Source organism: Tamandua tetradactyla, chromosome 16, assembly GCF_023851605.1.
Source record: "Tamandua tetradactyla isolate mTamTet1 chromosome 16, mTamTet1.pri, whole genome shotgun sequence".
Taxonomy (NCBI): Eukaryota; Metazoa; Chordata; class Mammalia; order Pilosa; family Myrmecophagidae; genus Tamandua; species Tamandua tetradactyla.
Window position 1 is genome coordinate 59,807,314 of NC_135342.1, and position 24,550 is coordinate 59,831,863.

Below are 24,550 nucleotides of genomic sequence, written 5' to 3' on the forward strand. Positions count from 1 at the left end.
GCCCATTTACTGAGTGACCAGAAAAGCTGCTAGTTTCGAGGGGACCTGAACAAGAGAAGGCTCTGTGACAGATCCAAGCTGCTATGTATGCCCTGCAACTTGGACCATATGATCCAGCAGATCCAATGGTGCTGGAAGTGTCAGTGGCAAATTGGGATGCTGTCTGGAGCCTCTCGCAGGCCCCTAGAATCACAATGCAGACCCTTAGAGTTTGGGAGCAAAGCCTTACCATCCACTGCAAGTAATTACTCTCCTTTTGAAAAACAGCTTTTACCCTAATACTGGGCCTTAGTAGAGACTGAACACTTAACCATGGGCCACAAAGTTACCATGAGACCTGAGTTGCCTATCATGAGCTGGGTATTGTCTGACCCACCAAGTCATAAAGTTATGCATGTACAGCGGCATCCCATCATAAAATGGAAATGGTTTATACGAGATAGGATTTGAGCAGGTCCTGAAGGCACAAGTAAGTTATATGAGGAAGTGGCTCAAATGCTCATGGCCCCCACTCCTGCCACATTACCTTCTCTTTTCCAGACCAGAGTTATGGCCTCTTGGGGAGTTCCTTACAGTCAGTTGACCAAGAAAGAGAAAATTTTGGCCTGGTTTACAGATGGTTCTGCACAATATACAGGACCACCCAGAAGTGAACAGTTCTAACACTACAACCCCTTTTTGGAATGTCCTTAAAGGACAGTGGTGAGAGGAAATCCTCCCAGTAGGCAGAACTTCAAGCAGTGTACCTGCTTGTTCATTTTGCTTGGAAGGAAAACTGCTAAAGGTGCATTTGTATACTGACTCATGGGCTGTTGCTAATTGTGGCAGTTAGATTCAGGTGTCAACTTGGCCAGGTGAACATGCCTAGTTCTATGGCTATGGACATGAGCCAATAGTACATGAAGCTCATCTGTTGCTGATTACATCTGCAGTCGGCTCAGAGGTGTGCCTGCTGCCATGAGTGATGTTTGACTTAATCAGCTGGTGCTTAAGTGAGAGAGCTCAACACAGCACAGCCAAGCAGCTCAGCATACCTCATCTCAGCACTCGCAGCTCAGCCCAAGCCTTTGGAGATACGGTAAGGAGTCACCCCAGGGAAAGTTGTTGGAACCTAAAGGCCGGGAGAAAAGACCAGCAGAGATTGCGCTGTGCCTTCCCATGTAACGAAGAACCTCAGTTGAAAGTTAGCTACTTTTTCTCTGAAGAACTATACGTTAACTAAATAAATCCCCTTTTATTGAAAGCCAATCCGTCTCTGGTGTGTTGCATTCTAGCAGCTAGCAAACTAGAACAGATTTTGTACAAGAGAAGTGGGGTGCTGCTATAGTTTGCAAATACCAGACATGTTGGACCAGTTTTTTGGATGGATAAGGGGAAGATTTTGGAGGAACTGAAGAGAATGATGAAGAAGTCCTGGAGTGCTTGAAGAGACTGTTGGTGTAAATGGACTACTGCCAATCTGGACAAAGGAGGATACAAAAGGGACAAATTGGAGTTTGCAGAGTGAGAACCATGGAAGTTTGGGTCTGAAGCCTAGAAATCTTATCCAGGAGAGTGGACCCACTCATATACATGGAGAGGGTGAGTTTACCCTGCAGGGCAAGCAAGGATGAGTCTCCTACCTCATTGCAGTGGAAGAATTGTGCAGCCTCAGGCCTTGAAGAAGGTACAGCATACCCCTTGGGGACTGGGGAGAGCCTGGCTGCCACCACATGGAGGGGTTGAGCATGTGTCCCAGAAACTGCAGAGAGCCCAGGTGTGGCCCCGATGCCTGGAGAGGATGGAGCCAAGAAAAAGGTGGTCTCCTCAATGTCCCCTAAGGTTGATTCGGAAAGAGACGGGCCACTGCCTAGGCCCTTGGAAAGGGTGGGAGGGACTGCCACTTTCTAAAGCTGAAGAATAAATGATTTTCAGACTTTGAAATCCAATGGTCTTTGCCCTGTAGGTTTTCAGAACTGTTTGGGTCTTGTGATCCCTGTGTTCCTTCCAAATTCTCCCTATGGAAATGAAAACCTGTATCCTGTGAATGTCCTCCTTTGCATATTGGCACCAGATAATTTGTTTTAAGATTCATAGGTCCACAGCTAGAAGAGAATTTTTTGCACTTCAATATCATTTAACGTGATGAGTGTAATTGCCAAGTTGACAAGGGGTGGACATGTGGTAGTTAGAGTCTGGTGTCAACTTGGCCAGGTGAATGTGCCTAGTTCTATTGCTGTGGACATGAGTCAATGGTAGGTGAACCTCATCTGTTGCTGATTACATCTGCAGTTGGCTAGGAGGCGGGCCTGCTGCAATAAATGATGTTTGATTTAATTGGCTGGTGCTTAAATGAGAGCGTGCAATGTAGCACAGCCCAAGCAGCTCAGCATACCACATCTCAGCACTTGCAGCTCATCCCAGGCCTTCGGAGATGAAGAAATGAATGACCCCAGGGAAAGTTGTTGGAACCCAGAGGCCTGGAGAGAAGGCCAGCAGAGATTGCCCTGTGCCTTCCCGCGTAAGAAAGTACTTCAGTTGAAAGTTAGCTGCCTTTCCTCTGAAGAGCTATATGTCAACTAAATAAATCCCCTTTTATTGAAAGCCAATCTGTCTCTGGTGTGTTGCATTCTAGCAGCTAGCAAACAAGAACACTAATAGTTTGGCTGGATGGTCAGGGACTTGGAAGAGCATGATTGGAAAATTGGTGACAGAGGTCTGGGGAAGAGGTATGTGGATAGACTTTTCTGAGTGGGTGAAGAACGTGAAGATATTTGTGTCCCATGTGACTGCTCACCAGAGAGTGACTTCAGCAGAGGAAGGTTTAATAATCAAGTGGATAAGATGGCCCATCCTGCGGATACAAGTCATCCTCTTTCCTCAGCCATTCCTGCCATTGCCCAATGGGCTCATGAACAAGATGGGCATGGTGGTAGGGAAGGAGGTAATACATGGGATCAGCAACATGGACTTCCACTCACCAAGGCCTATCTGGCTACAGCCACTACTGAGTGCCCAATCTTCCAGCAGCAGAGACCCACACCCAGTCCCCAGTATGGCACCATTCCCTGAGATGATCAGCCTGCTACCTGGTGACAGGTTGATTATATTGTACCACGTCCATCATGGAAGAGGCCACAGTTTGTTCTAACTTGAGTAGACACATACTCTGGATATGGGTTTGCATTCCCTACATGCAATGCTTCACAAAAACTACTGTCTGTGAACTTACGGAATGCCTTTTCCACCATCAATACTCCACACAGCATTGCTTCATATCAAGGAACCCCCTTCACAGCAAATGAAATGTGGGAATGGGCACATGCTTATGTAATTCTCTGGTCTTACCATATTCCCCATCATTCAGAGGCAGCTGGGCTGACAGACGGTGGAATGGCATTTTGAACACCCAATTACAGTGCCACCTAGGTGGCAATACCTTGCAGAGCTGGGGCAATGTTCTCCAGGAGGCTGTGTATGCTCTGAATCAGCATCCACTCTATGGTGCTATTTCTTTCATAGCCAACATTCACGCATTGAGGAATCAAGGAGTGAATATGGGAGTGGCAACCACACTTGCTATCACCCCTAGTCACCCCCTAGCACAAATTTTGCTTCCTAGCCCTGAAACCTTAAGCTCTGCTGGCCTGCTGGTCTTAGTTCCAAAAGGAAGGGTTCTCCAACCAGGATATACAAAAATGATTCCATTGAACTGGAAGTTGACTGCCATCTGGCCACTTTGGGCTTCTCATGCCACTAAATCAACAAAAGGGAATTACTGTTCTGTCTGGGGTGACTGATCCTGACTATCAAGGGAAAATAGAACTGCAACTACACAATGGAGGTAAAGAAGAGTTTTCCTGGAACACAGGAGATCCCCTAGAGCATCTCTTAGTACTACCATGCCCTGTGATTAAAGTTAATGGAAAACTGCAACAACCCAATCCAGGCAGGACTACTCAGAAACTTCAAGAATGAAGGTGTGAGTCACCCCACAAAGAAACAGGGCCAGCTGAAGTGCTGGCTGAGGGTAAAGGAAACATGGAATGGCTAGTAGAAAATAATAGTGATAACTATGAACTATGACTATGTGACCCGTTACAGAAATGAGGACTGTGATTGTATGAATATTTCCTCCCTGTTTTGTTATGAATACGTTTGCATTCATATGTAAGCAAATATCTTGCTTTCCTCTTATCATATGATAAAAGTTGTATTGTTTAAGTTATAGTACTTAAGTCCTAGGATATGAAGTTAAAGAGTGAGTATTTCTTAAGGACTTGCTTCCCATTCTGTAGAGATGTAGTGCATTTCCAGTTGTATGCACAACAGTTGAGTATTGTTAGGCAAAACATGTCTGTTTTTATGTTTTATTTGGAGGATAAACATGTTTCAAAGTGATGTGCATAGGCACCAAATTGACAAGGGGTGGACTGTGATGGTTAGGTTCTGTTGCCAACTTGGCCAAGTGATAATCCCCAGTTGTCTGGTTAGGCAAGCACTGACCTGACCATTGCTGCAAGGATATTTCATGGCTGGTTGATAAACCAGAAGGTGTACTAAATCATCAGTCAGTTGATCATATCTGTGGCTGATTACATCTGCAATCAACTAAGGCATGGCCCCCACCAATAAGATAATCCAATCTGTTAAAGACTTTTAAGGAAAAAGAGATACTTTTTTGCTGTTTCCCCAGTCAGTGTGCCTCTCCTGTGGAGTTCATCCAGACCCTTCATTGGACCTGCCAGCTTCACAGTCTGCCCTACGGATTTTGGACTCTTCCATTTTCATGGTTGTGTGAGACACCTTTGTAAATCTCATATTTACAGATATCTCCTTTTGGTTTTGTTTCTCCAGAGAACCTTAACTAATACAACTGGTCTACCTCCTCAAAGCCACCGTCTTTGAGAGCAGCAAGGGATCTCTTCTTGGGTGGGTGGCATAATCCCACTCATGCAGCAGCTTTCTTAACCATTTCATGCTCAATATTAGATGCTGCCTATACTAAAATATGACAAAATAAGCAAACAGACAAGTAAAGAAAGCCAAAAAAAAAAAAACCACAAACAGACAATCCATCTTAGTTCAAATTCTATTATTTCATATGCACAGTGTTCTCAAAGCTGAGAGTTTGCACTGTGTTTTATACCATTTCAAGACCACCCACGACATGACTTCTGCCTCATTCTCCAGCCTCCACTTTCACCACATCAGCCCCTCATGTTCAGCCCATGTCACACTGTTTCTGGGTCCTGAATAATCTGTTCTTTCTTCCCAGAGGCCTTGTACACACCACTCTCTCTACTTGGAATACTCTTCTCTACCTTTCCGGGATGTAAAAACGTGCCCAATTTTTCAAGACTCAGCTCAACCACCATTTCACCTACAAAGCCTTGCCTGATCTTCCCAAATGAGATGACCTTTCCTTACTCTGACCTGTCCTACCCTACCCCCCTGAGAATCTGTTATAGCTTGTATTTATTTATAATATGCTTATATGTCTGTCTCCAGCCCAATGTTTATTGGATAAATGAACAAGTGAACGAATGAATAAATCTTTCTGGCTACACTACATCAGATCAGTGCTTAACTCTATTGCTGCCCCAATCACATTAAATTGCAACTTTGGGGCATGTATGTATATTTCCCCATTAGACCGTGAGCTCCTTGCCCATGGGTCTAGGTTTTTCATCTTCAGCACGTGTTGATGCTAATAAATATTTGTTTAATAAGTGTGAGTTTGCTTTGGATCAAATGCAGTTAAGGCTCCTTCAGAAAACAAAGGTAAATGCCTGATGATAAAGATTTTAAAGGGCTGTCAAGTCCATGTGTTGATTTATGGAGCAAATTTAATGTGACAGCATCAACACTCCCCACCCTCCCAAATCGGTTTCAGCAATTATGTGTACCCAGGGCAGGGCACAGCTGTTTGTGAAATGCGACACAAGGGAGGTCTCTCTTGGTTTGCTCAAAGGTCTTCAAGATATTTTTAGTCGACAAACAACCATGTGTCACTCATCAGACATCCCATTAAACCAAATTGTACAACTTGTTAGACAGTTTCCCATATTAATTGTGAACACTCGATACGTGACTTCAATTCCACGCTGTGCTGAGCTTACCCCCAGCGCCAGAGATGCCATGCAGGCTTGAAAAATACTGACCCCCACAATTCCACTACGTGTTTGTTCCACATATCCCAGTTCAGTTTTGCACAAATTTCTACATGCTAACCTGCTGCCATAGTCTCTAACCCAGAACTCCTGGAAATCTAAACCCTCTTTCTACAAAATATGCTTAGAAGTTTTATCAAGTAGGATTACATAGCATGGCTCAAATGTTGAGTGTATGTGCTTCATGCAGACTGAGCCACTGTGCTGGTTTGAAAGGATGTATGCCCCCTAGAAAAGCCACATTTTAATAAAAATTCCATTTCATAAAAGTAGAATGATCCCTATTCAATACTGTATGTTTGAAACTGTAATGAGATCATCTCCCTGGATGATGTGATTTAGTCAAGAGTGGTTGTTAAACTGGATTAGGGCACACTATGTATCTACCCATTTGGATGGGTCTTGATTGGTTTTTTTGGAGTCTTATAAAAGAAAGAGATTCAGAGAGAGCAGAGAATGCTGCAGCACCATGAAGCAGAGAGTCCACCAGCCGGCAACCTTTGGAGATGAAGAAGGAAAATGCCTCCCGGGAAGCTTCATGAAACCAGAAGCCAGGAGAGAAAGCTAGCAGATGATGCCATGTTCGCCGTGTACCCTTCTAGCTGAGGGAGAAGCCCTGACTGTGTTTGCCATGTGCCTTCTCACTTGAGAGAGAAACCCTGAACTTCATTAGCCTTCTTGAATCAAGGTATCTTTCCCTGGATGCCTTTAATTGGGCATTTCTATAGACTTGTTTTAATTGGGACATTTTCTCAGCCTTAGAATTGTGAACTTGCAATTTATTAAATTCCCCTTTTTAAAATACATTCTGTTTCTGGTATATTGCATTCCAACAGCTAGCAAACTAGAACAGTCACCAGAAATGCTGCATATATCCCATCTCTGAGTTGGCTGGGGAAAGGGGGTGTATGGACTTAAAAGGGAGAAGTTGTGGCATTTGGTCCAAGTTTCAGAGATAACCTGGAGATTCTGGAAGGTTATTGAATGAGCCAACCACTGACTTGGTCGTATCCAAGGCTCAAGCCAGATAAAAGTTCATCCTGGAATGAGGCTACCCCAACACAGAACCAGCCCTTCAATGTGGGAGAAGATTATAAAGCCACCTGTCATCCCCTCAGCTGAGTGCTTCCCCCACCTAGCTGCCCTGTCTCCAAAGTTCTCCACAGTAAAGGATCCCCCCACTGCCTTATGGGGGTAAACATTTTTACATGTGATAGTTTCACTTTATGTAAGCAGAAATCAGTAGTAAAATATAGTGAAAAGCTTAACTACATTCAGAATATCCACAGTAATTACAAAGCATCTAAAAATACATTTAACAAGAAAAATTTGTGTACTCTCTATGAAAATGTACTAAAAGATGTTTTTCAAAAACCTAAAAAGAGAGATCAAGTTCTTGGATGTAAAAACACAATGCTGCATATTCCTCTATTCTCCTCCAAGTTAATTCATGAATATAATGTTATTTTCAATCAGAAATTAATTATTAACATCACTTAGAAAACAAATGTGTAAGAATAGTGAAAACACATGTAAAAGAGGGGAACTTATTCTGCCAAATATCGAAATTTATTTAAATTTAAAATAATTGAAGGTATAACACCAATCTTTGGTCAAGGTGAAATAGTCCTTAGGGGGACTAAAGACAGAGACAAAGGAGACTTAGGAGGTCAAACAAGAGGTCAGAGGAATGATTTAAAATGGCAGCGCTAGATTTACAGAGCAGATTGCTGTTACAACATTCTGAAAGTTGTCAGAGACCTCTAGGCCTACTTACATATGTGACAGGGAAAAAGATATATCAAATAATTTTTTACAAACTGCCCTTGCCTCTCATTATATTAAAAAAAAGTATAGTATGGTACCAGCAAAGAAATAGGCATAAATTAGTGTGACAGCATGGATAACAGAAAATGAGCAGAAAAGTAACTTTTCAAATCAATAGGGAACAAATATATATTTAATAAAGGGCATTGGGAAAATAGCTATCTATTGTAAAGATCAGATAGGTGTAAAGATAGATAGATAAATAAATAGATTGATTAGATAGATAGATAGATAGACTCAATAGATAAATCCCTACCTCACCCCATACATAAAACTAAAAGTACAATGGAATGAAAGTCCAAATGTAAAGAACTGTAAAATCACTAGAAATAAATATTGGAGAATTATTATGAGTTAGAGGTAAACAACATTTTTTTAAATGTAAAAAAAAAAAAAACCCAAGAACCATAAAAAAGGCAGGGAGTTGTGGGAAAAATTGATAGATTTGGCTACATAAAACATCAATCATCTCCATGTTAAAAGAAGTGCCAGATTAAGAAAAAATATTTGCAAAATGTATAACTGGAAAAAGGATAAATATCCATAATATGTTTAAAGTGTCTACAAATAAACAATAAAAAGACAAGCACTCAACTTAAAATGAGTCAAATAATAAGTAGGCAATTCACAAAAGAAGAAATAGAAATGACCTATATGCTTGTAAATGAATTCTCAATATCCTTAGTGATCAAATAAATATATTTCAAAGAAATATTTTTCCTATTACCTGAAAATAAGTCAGTGAAGGTGTGGGAAGGCACTACTCTAATCCGTTCATAATAGAAGTGGAAGTTGACACAACTTTTTTGGAGGGTAATTACTCAATATCTATTGAAGAGCATTGTTTTAATTTGTTAGGTGCTAGAATGTGATATACCAGAAATGGAACAGCTTTTTAAAAAGAGAATTTAATAAGTTGCAAGTTTAAGGCCATGAAAATGTCCCAATTAAAGCAAGTCTATGAAAATGTCCAAATTAAAGCACCAATAAGAGGTTACCTTCACTCAAGAAAGGCCGATGGAGTTTAGGGTTTCTCTCTCAACTGGAAAGGCACGTGGCAAACGTGGAGACATCTGTTAGCTTTCTCTCCAGGCTTCTTGTTTCATGAAGCTCCCACAGGGGCGTTTTCCTTCTTCATCTCCAAAGGTCTCTGGCTGCATGGGCTCATGTGGGTCTTGTGGCTCTCGCACAGCTCTAAAAGGGACTCTCTCCAAAATGCTTCTTCTTTTAAAGGATTCCAGTAAACTAATCAAAATCTACCTTGATTAGGTCTGGGTAGAATCACATCTCCCTCTCATCAAAGGTTAATACCCACAATTGGGTGAGTCACATCTCTGTAGAGGTGATCTAATCAAGTTTCCAACCTAATCCCTACTAAACAGGGATTAAAGGTAATGGCTGTCTCCACAGGATGGATCAGAATGAAAAGATGGCTTTTCTAGGGCACATAATCCTTTCAAACTGGCATAAGTATAGTCCTATACCATACAGTCTATTTATAGTGATTTCTCATTAAAAAATATTTTCTCACATATTTGGGTAGATATGGCCACATGATTTGTATTAGTAAACATTTGGGAGGAAAACTTACATACTTATTGGTAAAGAATTACTTGAGTAAATTGTGGCAAAAACACATAATGGAATATTCTTCAGCCAACAGAAAGAATGAGTTAGACCTACATAAAATCATATGAGCAAAAGTTGATAGCATGAATGTACTGACACTTCCAATTTGAATTCAAGATTGATATACCACTTATGTATTACATCTGCATCTCCTTTCTTCCCTACACAGAATAATGGCTCACAAGATGTGGGCGATGATGGAATTAGAATATCTCAGAATTACTCACTGGATTTATCCAACATTATATACATAACAATTTCAAAACAGCAGTATTAATACTACCACCACAAATTGATGACTGAAAGCTAAATATAACTTGTTTTGCATTCGATCTCATTCTCCTCCTATTTTTGTAGAGGTGCTATATTTACACTGTCAGAGCATTTAGCCATTACAGACCATTCTCTCCCACTGATATTTTAAATTTTTGTTAGTTCTGCAAGTAACTATGCATTTAATGTTTACCACAAGTCCCTATCGCAATGTCCCTCTAGATGTTTCGGTATCTGGAGCTTCTAGTAAATTATTCTGGAAGGTCTCAAGGGAACTGTGTTCCCTAAGTCCTTGCATGTGGGTTTGAATTTTTTCCCTTTTATGCTTGAATGTCAGTGTTGATGAAAATAAAATCCTTGCCCCACAAATTCCTTCCTTGAGTACATTAAATATGCTACTCTATTTTCTTCTGAAATGAAGCATCATTTTCTAAAGCTGATGAAAATCTAATTTTATTTCCTTTATGTCACTAGCTCAAAAGAATTTTCTTTTATTTTTCTTTGTGCTCTAGCAATTTTATCAGATTATGTTTTGGAATTGATTATTTTGTGTCTGTATTCTTAGAAATACAGTGTGCTCTTTCAATATGTGCTTTTAAATCTTTTTTTTCAGCAAAGTTTTCTGTTTTTCCTAATCCATTCTTTATTTCCCCCACTAGGTTCATTTAATAACATTAAATAATTTTTAACCTTTTTAAAAATTAACTACTTAATGAACTCTTCTTATTTCAGAATGCATGCATTTAAAGCTACACATTTTCTTGTAATACTGTTTTGGCCATATCTCAACAAGATTTGATAGCTTCCCTTAATGTTATTTATTACAAATAATTTGTAATTTTCATTTTTCCCTTCTCTTTCAATTTATTTATTTTTTAAAATATTTTTATTGAGAAATTTTCACACACACGCAGTCCAACCAGAGTGTACAATCAGTGGCTCACAATAACATCATATTGTTGTGTATTCATCACCATGATCATTTTTTGGAGAGCATTTGCATCACTCCAGGAAAAGAAATAAAAAGAAAAAGCTCATACATCCCAAACTCCTTACCCTTTCCTCTCATTGACCACCAGTATCTCAATCTACTCAATCAGAAAAGTTTTCCTGAATTATAATTTTGGTATCTGCTCCATTCCTTTGCTTTGTTTTTCTTCTGCTAGGGCTCCTATTGCACATATGTTGGATTGTCTTTACTTATCTTCAACATTAGTCAGTCTCCCCTGATTCCTTTTCATTTTCCTCTTGTCATATTTCTTTACATTTTTTTCTCCTTTTCATCCTTTATTTCTATTGAGACACTTGTGCTTTTATGTTTTCTTTCTATTTCTCCTAGTTTGGTCTTCATTTTTTTTAATTTTTAATTCTTTCCTGACTTCTGTCATTTTTTATGAGGTTTTCTAACTCTGACTTATGTTCTTCTTTTGCATATTATATCACAATGTCTTTTATTTATTTAAGATAGTAGGTTACACTTTTGTTCTATTTTGTGGCATATTTTTTGTCTGTAGGGATGTCTTTGCCCTTTATGCTCATTTTTCTTAAAACAATTTTGCAGGGGATTTGGTCTTTATTCTTTAATGTGGATCATTTTCATGTAAAAATAATTTTTCTGAATTTCTTTGAAGAAGCTATAAAAGCTAACTTCACTGAGTTGCTTCCTCACACACGCCATGCAAATCTAGTAGATATCAGTGATTTTTTTCTCTACCCACTTGCATGTCGGGGGTTGTAGAAAAACCATATCACCTAATTATGTTATAATTATGTTATAAATATTGTCCATGGGCTTTTTTTTTATATAGGCAGGCACCGGGAATCGAACCCAGGTCTTCTGGTGTCCATGGGCTTTTCGTTTTACTGTCTAGTTGCTTTGTCTGTTATTCAGGGGGATCCAAAGAGATTCAAAAACTATGCTACTGACATTTAGTATTTGTGTACATTTTTAGTCTGAATTTTTCACCCCAAAGCAGTATTACTCTTATAGTTTACATCTCAACTGATACATCACTGCTCCAGGGAAGCATCCACAATTCACCTCACGATTGGATGATCTCCCTTGATATAATGTCCCTTACCTCTTTGTGTATAGCTCCTGTCCTGCATTCCACTACATCTCAGCTTGTGATTATAATTTTGCGTGATTCTTTTACATTATTTATTTTTTATATTATATATATTATTTATACTATATTTTATAATAATCACAGAGGCAATTTGTCCAAAGGAATATAATTACACCAAGCTATCCCACATCTGACAGACCCAAAAGTCCCACCTTCCTGTTACTGATATGGCCTCTCAAAAGTCACAGATAAATCTTCACAGTCTGAAGTGGGGCACATGTCAGTGCAAGGGAAGCAAACAAGGTGGGAACAGAGACTGTATGGCCATATTTTCCCTGGCTGAAAACTGAGACATGCGCTTTGCTTGGCATAGAGGTCCTTATGGGTCAATAGGGAAGCAAGTCTACCACACACAGGAGGCAGGAGTGCCTAAGGGTTAAAGGAGCAGCCTGCGGATGCCTGGGTGCAAATCCTGCTTCTGCCATCAGTTGAGAGAAGGGGATAATAGTCCTTGGGAAAATCAACTCCCTTCTTTGCACTTCAGTTTTCTCATCAGCAGAATGGATGAAATAATAGTTGTTTTGCAGCTTCATTGAGTTAATACACATAAATTATTTAGAACAATGCCTGGCATGTGATAAGTGCCCCCAACAATTTCAGCTATTATTACAAAAGAACCAGGGAGAAGGAACACCCAAAGTCCTCTGGCTTTGTAGCCGTACTTGTTTTTATTTCCTCTCTGTAACTGCATCTTCTGGCATATGGCCTCTAATATTGTTCTGAATCCCCAAATTTGCACTTCTTAAACCAGTCATACCATACAAGCCCATTAGAAATGAGATGTTGGCTAAGGAATAAGCATTCAGAAAAATTAGTCCCTTCCAACCTTTGATATTTTCTTATTGGACTTGTTTTAGGTTTTCCCTAATTTCACACTTATAATAAAGTCCAAAATTCCTCCTCATCTCCCTTCTGATGGGCTGAGTGTGAGAGGGGGAATCAAATTTGTCTACTTCAGAAAGTCTTGGAGGCCAAGCTTAAAGGGAACATGGCTGCCACTGGGAAAGGTCAGGCATGGGCTTATGAAGACAGCTGAGATTTCTTCACTCACTAAAGAGACTATCAGAACTACCCAGCATCTTATCCACTCTGTAGCCCATTACTGAGAAGGCTTCCTTCAAATAACTCTTGCTAAGATAAAGATGGTTGAAGAACATGGTGTGCATTTCCTGGAGATGGCTGCTTTTTAACAGGAGACAACTAAACTTTAATCAAACAAATGACTTTCTAATGGTGGGGCTTCAAGCACCATGGCAAGTGAATGAGGAGCCTAATGCCATATCCATCTGGAACTTATAATGTAGAGTCAAGGTTCCCAAGCTAGAAGGAGGATGTGGTGTGGTGTGATGTGGGCAGTAAACTCAGCAGAATTTGCATATTGGGATAAATCATGTGGGAGCGAATAATCGTAGGAGCCTCAAGGTCAAGAACAAGCAGACATCACTGAACATCCCATAACAGAGCAAAGATGTCCTGAAATTGGAAAAATTGGGAAACCATTATAAAGAAAAGCTAGAATCCAGTTATTTGCACACCCTTCTGCAATTGCAAAAAAAGGGGAGGAGGGGCTTCCTAAGGTAGAGGAGATGGGCCAGCAAGGGTAAGGCAGGATTTGCTGCCAGGTGTGAATGGCCCATGGGGCAATACCAGGTAGCCATGGTAACTTACTGGTAGGGAAGAAAGAGCCAGCAGGAGCGCAGAGCCCTGAAAGGCAGCATAATGTCACAGTGACACATTGAGCATTTTTCACATGCCTGAAATCATGTTAACAACCATACATGCAGTGATCCATTAATGGTGTTGTCCCCGTTCTTGAGACAAAGCATCTGACGCTCAAGGAGGTAAAGTTGACCTACCAAGATCACACAACTAATCAGTTGGTGGCAGATTCATATGCAAGTCACACACACACACCCCTCTTTCCAAAGCCTTCACTTTTTTCAAAAAAACCTGGGTTTAGCCCCCAATTCTGCCACCAGCTGGCTGAGTGACCTTGTTCTCACTGCTTCATCTCTTTGACTCTGAGTTTTTTCATCTCAGAAATGGAGACAGTCCCTTCAAATCACATGTGGTACACTGAGAGCCCTTAATGCATATATGTTGACTTTTTGCCCATCATCAGCTTTCATCTTGGTATCAACCTTCAAGCAGGCATTAATTTGCTGTCACCCATCCTCTTACCTGCTTCATTCTCTTTGTTAAATCTATAGAAACAGCTTCATAAAAGAGTTGTGTGGCATTGGTGGTAAATACATGAGAAAAAATTAGTTTCATCCATGAATTCCAATGACTTTCTTTCATGACATTTCAGAGCAGCCAAGAAATTTGCTTTTCCTAGAGAGTCAAATGACATTCAGAGAATTATGATGACTGTCTTATCACAGGGAGACAATCCATCCAACCCTTAAACATCTGACAGTCAATAAACCTTGATAGGAGGCCACTGAGAAGTAAATTCGTCAGCCTTCAGGTCTTATCCAGAAGAAGTCACACTTGAGACTCAATTGTGTTGTGGAAAGTAAAGAGTAGAATGGGGCTCAGGGGTGTAATTACCTATGGGTTTTCATCCTATACTTTAAGAGCCAGAGGGGCTTTCAGATATGAGCTGACCCCATCCTGTATTTCACAGATGGGGAAACTGGAGGGGGCATATAAGGGAAGCAAAATTACCTGATACAGGAGGCAAGAGAGAGGAAGTAACTTGTCCAAGTAAGTTCTAAGCCTGAAACTTGAATCCAGGGCTCCTGACTTAGTCCAGGGTTTATCCCAGAAGGTTAACCAGCCTGTCGTTTGAGAACTAGAAGCTGTTCCATCATCAGAAACAAACACTGATCCCACCATTTATTGTGGGGCACCAGGTCCCCAGCAAATAAATGTAACCTTGGTTTCCTCATGGGTTAAAATGGAAATGACAAAGTCAACTCTGCAGGATTAAAAGAGAGAGATGAGGATGTGAACAGCCTGACACAATTTCTAGCACATAGCGGGCACTCAAGTGGATCCTATTTCTTGTTCTGACTTCATTTAGGTTCCCCAGGAGCAAATCCTTAGACAAGGATTTAAATGTAGGTCATTTTTATGGCGGTAATCCCGGGAAGCACCAGTAGAGGAGTGGGGAAATGAGACAGGAAGCAGTTCAGGGTACATCATAAGTCACACTACAGGCTACAGAGTCTCCATTCCACTGATGACCTCTGGGAGACAGTGTAGAGCATGTCTCAAAGTGACCCCACCTCCACTCCTGCTGAGGTTGAGGAGACTAGAATATCTCTCCTCCAACTCACATGCACCCCTGTCTGAGGGCTGCTCCTACAGACATCGACGCCCCAGCACTTCCTGACTGTTTTGAGTACAGATGAACGTGCCAGAGAAAGCCCTTGGAAGGCCAGTCACCGATGTTTGCAGTAGGAAGCCTTCTATGTGCATGGGAACAATGGATACTGGTGCAGTACGGGCAGGACCCCGAGAGGGGTAGCTACAATCCACCCCTTGTCCCAGTCAGATTCAGTCATGCCCCACATTAAGTTCTCTCCATCTGTCATGGATTTTCCAATGTGGTGACTGATCATAATTTCTTTAATAGAAGATTTTGTTTACTTACCACAGAAAGATGGTTGGGGCAGTTGGTCCTGAACTGTAACTGCTGTTCATCATTAGCCTCCTCTATCACCCATTCTAGAATCCTCTTGGCAAGCTCTTCCACTGGTCTAGGTTCTTGCCACAAGTTCATTCCTGGGAGTCTGAGTCCCTGGTACCATGCCCTTATCTGGCTATGTTTGCTATAATTGCCTATTCATGGTTATTGCCAGGAATGGGAGCATCAAAACTTGCCCCAGTGTATCTCTGGAGTTCTAGACATACTTTTTCCTGCCCCCATTATACAGCAACAACTCTACCTCCTCACAATAATCCGTCATTGACTCTATCAGAAGTATAACTCTTCCTTGGGCCACTGATCTACCAGCATCAGGCAATGGCTGTACGTTAGAGGAAGCTTAATGTGCCTCCAGTAGATTCTGAAGTTAAGGGGATGGGAAGCATAAATTCCCCACATGGGTCACTGGGAATGATAGTGAGAGGAGCCACTTCTGCCTTCACCGCCTGGCCCCCCTCCAAGCTGCCCTATCATCCCATGCTGGGACCCAGCCACCTTTCACTTTTCACTGAGCCTCACGGGCAGTGATTGAGGAAAGTTCTAAGATCCACAAACCTCCACCATTTTCTGCTGGCATTTCATGGATTAGGTTCAGGCAGAAAGTCAATAGCCTGAGCTAAATTGTCATCTGATCCAGAAACAGTGTTTGGCACCTTAACTAAAATATATATTAAAAATACAAGTGGAGCAGAGGGAGAAGCTCCTGATGGAGAAAAGCCCCAACCTCCAAGTGAAAAGGTATCGCTGACTCATCCATCAAGACCTCATTCCCTGATCTGCCTTCTCCATAAGGCCTCCCTGACCTGGAAGACTAGAGATTGAGAGCCACACACCAATTACCAGAGTAACACAATTATTCAGAACTTGCTATTCCTGTCCGAAGTGATTTATGTGCCTTACCTCCTTTAATACATGTGAGTCCACCTCACATGGGGAAACTGATTTGGAAGATGAGGGAACTTGCCTGGCATCACTTAGCCCACACAGAGCACCACCTCTGGGACCCAGATGTCAGAGAGAGAAAAGGGATCAAGTCACATGTCCATGCACTCCGGTTTTTGCACAAAGGAAGATGTGGGGCTGTATTAGTCTCCTGGGGCTGCCATGATAAATCACCACAAACTGGGTGGCTTAAAACAGAAACTTATTCTCTCACAATCCAGGAAGTCGTACTTTTGAAATCAAGTTGTCTACAAGGTTGATTCTTTGCTTCTCGTGGTTACCAGCCATCCTTGGTATTCCCTGGTTTGTAGATGCATCAGTCTAACCTCTGCCTCCATTTCCACATGGGCTTCTCTGTGTGTCTCTCTGTGTCCTCTTCTCTTCTTTTAAAGACCCCAGTCATTAGGGTCCACTCTAAATCCAGGGGATTTCACGTCAAGATTCTTAACAAATTACATCTCAAAAGCCCTATTTCCAAATAAAAGGTGGACATGAATTGGAGGGTACACTAGTCAACCCACTACAGAGACCAAAGATAACATGCCCCCCCACCCCTCTCTTCTGCCAGGACCCCCTTTCCCTTCCCTACACCCACTGCAGGTAAATTTATTATTTCTCCCAAAATGTGTGTTCAGTCCATCTGAGTGTCAGTGAGTTCTCATTGGTCTGAGGATGGTGGTGGGGGAGAAGCTTTTTTCACTCCCCCAACCCAAAGCACAACCCACCCCTACCAAGGGAGCCCCTCCTGAGAAACCAGCATTAAGAAATCTGGTTCCCAGTTAGATGGAGCAGGCCACTGGGAGGGACACCAAACACTCCATGATTGCACCGCTTCTCAGGGTGAAAGCTTAAAAGAAACTCCACTCTGCACCAAAAAATAAACTTTTGTTCCCTTTTTTAATATCTTCGAGGCAGAAACAGCTACGACGATGATCGGGGTGGCATTTATAATTATAAGCAGTGTAATGGGGTTTCATCTGCCCAGGTGTCTCGTGGGGAAATGGAGAAAAGCTGTTTCAGGGGTGACAGGGTGTCACGTGGCCGCACGCCGTCCCCCAGCCATCGGGACATAGGCCTGCGGGGGCCCTTTGAGAACACAGAACAGCCTTTCAGCACAACGCGTGACCTCTGCTCCATCTCCAGGTGGATAACAGGATTCAAGGGCTTTGGATTGATCCTGACATTCTGCTTTACTTAATGGCTTTTATAGAACCCATCACTTAACTATCTTGTGGTCAAAATAAAAGAGAAATGGGCCCCTGCACGATGCTTGCAAGTGTTGGCTGGAGGGCTGGGATGGTAGGGCCGGCGCTGCAATTAAATCTCCGTGCACTCCCCGGCACAAAGGGTTCCAGGCCTGGAAGCTGTGACTGAGCCGGGTGGGGAGTGGTCTCGGACTGCCCCCAACTGGTTTCCAAACCTGAAGGTCCGGGAAGGAGAGAACACAATGAATGCAACAAGAGGCTGAATGCAGCTGAGAAGAGTGAGTGGAGCCGCGTGATGCAGGTCCCTTAGACAACGGTGTGCCAGGAGGAGAAGGGGTCTGGGACTCAGGCAGACCCAGATGGACCGTCCTCTCCGCCATTCACTGCCGGGTGGCGTGGCACCAGCGACTCCCCAACTCCGAGCTCAGATTTCCTCGTCTGTACAGTGGGGATGGCGACGCCCATCTCTCGGGACTGGGGCATGTCTGAAGTGGGGCTCCCCAGAAGCAGAAGCTGAGATGAGAATTCAGATCCAAGTGATTTCTTAAGGAATGTTCCCAGGAAAATTAGTAGAGTAGAGGGAAAGAGAGACCAGAAAAGAAGGTCCAGCGAGGATTCAGAATCAGGGTGATTCTGATTTGTGACCCGAGTGCCGCCGTGGCCCTGGGGTCTCTGGGAGCTGCAGGATTTCAGGGTCCACCTCGGACCCCCTAAATCAGGATCTGCATTTTAACAAGACTCCTGGTCGTTACTGCATCATCATATCCTCGGTCTTCATTGTGTGCGTTCAAAGTAAGAAGAAGAATGACGGTGTCCGTTAGGCTCTGCCAGGGTGCAGGTGGCCCCTGGGCCCGATGACTCCAAGACGGAGGACCAGACAAGGAAAGGATTCCCAGGGGTGCAGGGACCCCTCCACAGCAGGCACGGAGGAGACAGCCAAGGACCAAGAACAAGAAGGAGAATTGGTCATTATTTTCACACAACACAGGACGGTCCAGCACGAAGGGTCAGTTTAACCAGCTGCGACCATAGGCCCTGGCCCCCACCCTGCCCTCACCAGCACCCTTCTTCCCACCAGGAAGTTCACTCACTGGGTCTCGGAGAACTGGGATCTCCTTTTGATGACTCATTTCTCCTGCGCTGTCCGGCTCTGAGCTATGTGCAGTGAAAAAGCCCAGATGTGCATGTGCTCTGGTCCTGCTCTCCCAGGCAGGAAGTAATGTACAGACAAACTGCTGACTGACCAGGAAGCAGGAGCAGAATGGCGCTTCCTTCCCAAGTGCTCCGGGAGGTTTGGGCGTCAGGCAGACATGGCTCTTCAGCCTCAGAGGGTAAAGCCGTTTGCTCAAGTTGACACGGCCGCTAACAGTCAAGATGAAGACGGGAGCGGCAGCAGAAAACATTTAAGGTTTTCTGCTAGAACCGTTGGGCTCAGGTTCCCTGAGAACCTACGGGAAAGGCAAGTTGGAAGTGTGGCCGGGCGCAGAGCTGCACTGGGTCTCCCTGTGTCACTTCCCTTTGCCGCGGAACCTCAGCTGGGAGCTTCTGCACGGCTCTCGGCAAGACGTGTTAAAAAGCTGAAGCGTGAACAGCACGTCTTCCCGGCAGCGTCTTCGGAGCCAGCTTAGCTCACACCATCCCTGGGCTCCGGGGAAAAGGACCACGTGCCTGGCTGATCACGGCCCTGGCTGACGGGCGCGTCCGGCTCAGTGGAGCTCACACCTCCCTGCCCGTAGCCGGGAGCAGGAAGGAATCGCACCATGGGGAAAGCCGGGGTGTGAGGTGCAAGGAATGGATGGATGTTCGCAGCCACAGACGGGCATCTGCCCCGGGGCGAGAGGCAGCGGGGAAGAAGTGAGATTTCTCCAGAAGCGGAACAGGCCAAGGTGAGGAGGGGGTGGGGAGGCAATGGGTTTTTCTCCAGTGTCTCCAGCAGTGTGTCAAGCCTGAAAAGAAATTTCAGGCACTACAGTTCTCGGTACACCTGGGGCAGGACAGAGGGTAGGAGACCCAGCACAACCAATTTACAGGATGGAGCGAGGCCACGGGGCCCCTGCCCAGCCCCCAGGCCCCCCACCACCTTGGTGCAACATTCTCTTCTCTCACAGTGCTTTTGTGACATGCAGCACACCTAGGACAGATGGGCCTCCTTAAGCCCATGCTCTGAAAAGTAAGCTCCCTCGAGCATGCACCTCCCGCAGGGAGCCTGAAAATTGCCAAGGCCAGGCCCCACCGCAGACCCTCTGAATCTCTGCTTGGTTAAGAAGCAGGGCCCAGGGCCCCTGACCCCAGCCAAACCCCTGGCCTCCTTGGTCCAGGGATGCACCCGTAGTACCTCCCTAGGGCTGCTCTCACACCCGCTTTAAGACAGCAACAGGAAGGAGTGGGTCTCCTTCCAGACCCACTCTGGAAGGAGAGCATTGTGCAGTCATTTCCTCTGAAGGAAAATATTCGTCAAATGAATGGTACAGGACACGCCTCCAACTTCTCTCCTCTGTGGGTTGGTAGTGACCTTTCACAAGGGCAGCAGAGGAGACACCCTCCAAGCGGGTCTGGTCTGCAAACTGCTGCAGGAACCACACTGTTCTTGTCCTGAAACATCTGTCTCTTGCTCCCCAGTCCCTCGACCCTGAGTATTTGCACATCTACTGCTTAGGGCTGGCTCCAAGCCCCTCCCAATCACTGTCAGGTGGCTTTGGGGCAGGCTTCGTTCCCCTGCATCTGCATGTTTCTTCTCCCTGACACCAGCAGCAGCTTCCAGACTTCCACGGCACAGGGCTGTGGTATCTTCATCCTCGAGCCAAACAGAAAAAAACTTCCTGGGTGATATCATTAGGCACGTCCCATAGCAATAAGTCAGGACCACTGTTAAGGTAGTGAGCTCCCTGCCACGGGAGATATCCAAGCAGAAGTTAATCTACTGCCTAACAGGAATGCTGGTACCAGCAGCCAGTAGCTAAAGCAGCACGGCTCTTGCCTGAAGTCCTTCCAATTCCAGGTGTATTTCATTCTGTGAATTTCAAATGTACTGCCTTCCACAACATCATTAAATACACCCGAATTCTGCCCACATTGCTCTATAATTCTCAGAATAATTTCGCACAAAGTGGCAAAATATAATTTAAGTGTCTCCTAAGTGTCAGAACCATGGGAGAGAAAAAACAAATTAATCAACAAAGAATCTCTTTTTAACAGCCTTCAAGCTAACTTGGGTCTGTCACCAAACCACAGTGAAATACTAATAAAATGCAGCTTGCTCCAACAGAACAATTTAAATATGGATTATTTTTCCAAAGAAATATATATATATTATTTCCAAACGTGGCATTTTAACAAATGTGAACTTTTTATAAGCAAATCATCAGAACCCAGCAAAGGTCTCCGGAAGAGTGAAGTGAGGGTGTAGCCACATTTGCACGGCAGGCGGAACGCCCGGCGAGGCCTTCTGTGAGGACAGAAGCATCCTCCTGGGGTGATCTGGAAAGACCCGTGCAGCAGGAGGGAAACTGAGAGACGAGACAACTGACCCAAGGACAGTAATTAAGTCATTTCACCTTTTCCACCTAATTTGAAGAGATGAGGCTGTGGGACCTGGCTCCCGCTTTGAGTGCGAATTGCAGCCGGGTGGGGAATTGGCTGGCGGAGTCCAGGGCGTTCAGAACGAAGGAGTCCCGGGAGAGCAGGGGCCGGCGCCCAACCGCCCAGCCCCCTCCCGCCGCCCGGCACCCCGTGACTCGTCATAAACAGGTAGCGTCTTCCCAGGCTTTCATATTTTTGCACATGCTCCTCTCTCTGCTCCTTCTCTCCTTGCTCCCAGCCCAGATTTTAAAATGACCTGCTCTGTGCTGTCTTCCCGACCGGCAGTGTCGTGCTGAATCCTCTCTCCTGGGAGCCCCCAAACCCTGCCCTCTGCCCACCCCTCCTCTGCACAACCCCTCACTCCACCGGGCATTTCTCCGCCTCCTTGTACCTTTCCTACTAGATCTGAAGCTCTCTGAGGGCAGCGCCACGTCACAGCCATCGCTGCGCATCTCCCAGGGCAGAGCGGGGATCCTGGCAGGCTGCGGGCGCTGAAGAACGCTAGGGCGAGGAGGCGGCGGCAAAGGCGGAGGGCAGCACCTCGCACGGCACTGAGCGGGAGCTCTGGGCCGCAGTGTCTGCGTGAGGGGGGAGGCCTCACTGGGGATTTTAGAAGATGTGACCCATCTCACAACTTCCTGAAACTTCCAGAGACGTGACGCCTGGCGGGCATCACCATCTCCCCTGGGATCTGAGGCCGTTCCCTGCTCCTGCCCCTTGGGCCACCTTGTCCCCTGGTCCTGGGCCAACTACATAGCCCCCCTGAGACTCGGGTTCCTCAACCACGATGTGCGGATGACAAAATTCCTGCGCAGAGTTGTCGAAAGGTTATAATGAAATTCAATAAGGGGAAGAGACTGGCTCCAAGACATGCAATGACTGTTAATACTCTTCCCTTTCTAGCAAAGTTACCTGCTGTGAGATTTTAGACCACACGGTTGGTTCCCCATCTTCCCATCTGTACAGCAGGCAGGCATGCTCTCTGCTTTTTATTTCACTGCTCCAGGAACAAGCTTGCTAAAAAAAAAAAATAGTAATATTTACGATGGACTTCATTTATTCAAAGGCACCCCATTCTTCCTAAACAATGGAGCAATTACCACCTGTCAATCCTCAAAGTATTAAGAGATTGTCACCCATTCAGGACAGGCGATTAGCAGAGAAAACTACTGCACACTACACAATAGAGACAGGTCTCCCCTGTGGACTGAGCCAAGTTTCTGTGTGACCTTTCTGATCTGGAGCCTCAGTTTCTCATCTGTAAAATGGGGACATCATACTACATCCCTCAAGATAGGTAAGGATTAGATGAGACCCTCTTCCAGCATTGTCAGTGGAACATACAAAGCTGGGGGGACGGGTGACACTGAGGAGCAAAGAGCATAGTCCAAACTGCCCCCCACTGCCATTGCCCCGGACCCTGCAGGAGGAATGACTGCACTGTAGAGAAGGGGGGAGCCAGATGACTGCTCAGCTATCTTCCTGGGGTGAGATTCTGCGAGGAGACAAGGCAGCTAACAAGGGGTAAGAATTACTGGAGCCATATCTCCCCCTCCACATCCCAGAAGGGGGGGGGGGGGAATTGCAGCTGTTGAAACAGAACAGAACTCAAAATCAGATTCCTGACACTTCTATAGTCACCCGCAGTGGTGTAAACACGCCAAGGGTTTCATCGACATAGAAAATAAAAAAAAAATCAATTATGAGATGATCTCTTGGGAGACGATTCTCAGGGTAACACAAGTTTAAATTGGGTGGCCGGGCATCCCAGATTGCCTAGGATGGTCCCATGTGTGCAAACTGTCCTGAGATAATGGTCAGTCGTGTCCCCGGGCACTCACAAGTATCATCCCAGTTCTGAGGTTCCCAACTTTGGCTACACATCACAATCACCTGGGAGCTTTAGAAAAATCTCAAATAAATCAAAACTGATGAGGGTGAAATCCAAGCACCGGTAATTGTTTTTAAGCTTTCCCCAGTGGTTTTAATGTGCAGCCAAGGCTGAAGGGCCCCTGTCCTAGGCAGTAGACACACACACCACACACACACACACACACACACACACACACACACACCCGCTGAGCAAAGGTGAGGCAGGTTTACAGACAGTGGTTTGCAGGTGGGACCCCAGCTAGTCCTGACCCGCCCTGCCCCAGGAACTGGAGAAACAGAAGGGAACACCTTAAACTGATCAGCATAAATTATCCACGGCCCAGCTCCACCTCGCTGTCCATTCACCTGTTTGTACTGACTTCCTGGCCTGCTTCCAGAAAGGACCGGAGGTTCTACGGCAGTTCACGTTGGGTGCCAGCTCTGCAGGGAGCGGGTAATTAGTGCTCACCTTGCCCCCAGAGAGGCAACAAGGGAAGTCGCCTGTTTCACCTTGAAGCGAAGAAGAACTGGCAAAGACAGATTTTCCCACACATTCTGGAGAGGTTCTGCCAGAGAATTCCATGGAGAAGCATGGAGTCAGGCTGCTGGCATGGCTGAGCCCCAGAGCCCAGAGTGCAAACATGCCCTGTGCAGGCTTTTGCAAACAGATTGTCTCCAAATGCTGCATCTCTCCTAATTAAGGCGGCGAGGTTAGTCTCCAGCCTCTCACGGCACACTAGGGAAGTGATGGAAAGAGAAGAGCCTGCCATCTCCTTGTCCCAGCCGCAGACAGCAGAGTCTGTCCCCCGGCAGCCTTCTTGGGTCTGGAATCCTTTTCGCAGTTCTGGCATTTATACTCCTGATGGACAAGTGTTTACAGGAGCGGAAAGTGAAGGTGGAGGCGAGAGCAGTTTCCCATTTCTAAAAAGGAGCAGTTACCATCACTGCAGTTTGACCTGGATGATATTTGTAGCTCCCAGGTGCCTTCTACCTACTTACTACATTACACATATGTATCAAGGTTTTTCAACTGTGTTCCTGAAATATCTTCAGCAACATAGTAGGAGAACCTAATCCATGAAATATTGTCTGGGAAACATCAGCCTATGTGGAAAACCCTTGTCATTTGTAGACTTAACATTCACAATTTTGACTCATGAATAGGTGATAAAGATATTGCCAAATTGCCGCCCATCAAGATTATAAGAATTTCCACTGCCACTGACAAAATCGGACACAGAGATACACTCAGATATCACTTTTGTGGCATTTTCAAACTTTCTGATC

The 24,550-nt window shown here is 44.6% G+C and overlaps 1 long non-coding RNA gene across 2 annotated transcripts in view; it reads right to left on the reverse strand.

The window, feature by feature from the left end:
• LOC143659543 (uncharacterized) overlaps positions 1-24,550 on the reverse strand; it is a 170,132-nt gene that overhangs the window by 141,274 nt on the left and 4,308 nt on the right. For both annotated transcript variants that reach the window (XR_013163603.1, XR_013163602.1), the window contains exon 2: positions 22,304-22,408. This is a non-coding gene — a long non-coding RNA (uncharacterized LOC143659543). The remainder of the gene's footprint in view (positions 1-22,303; positions 22,409-24,550) is intronic.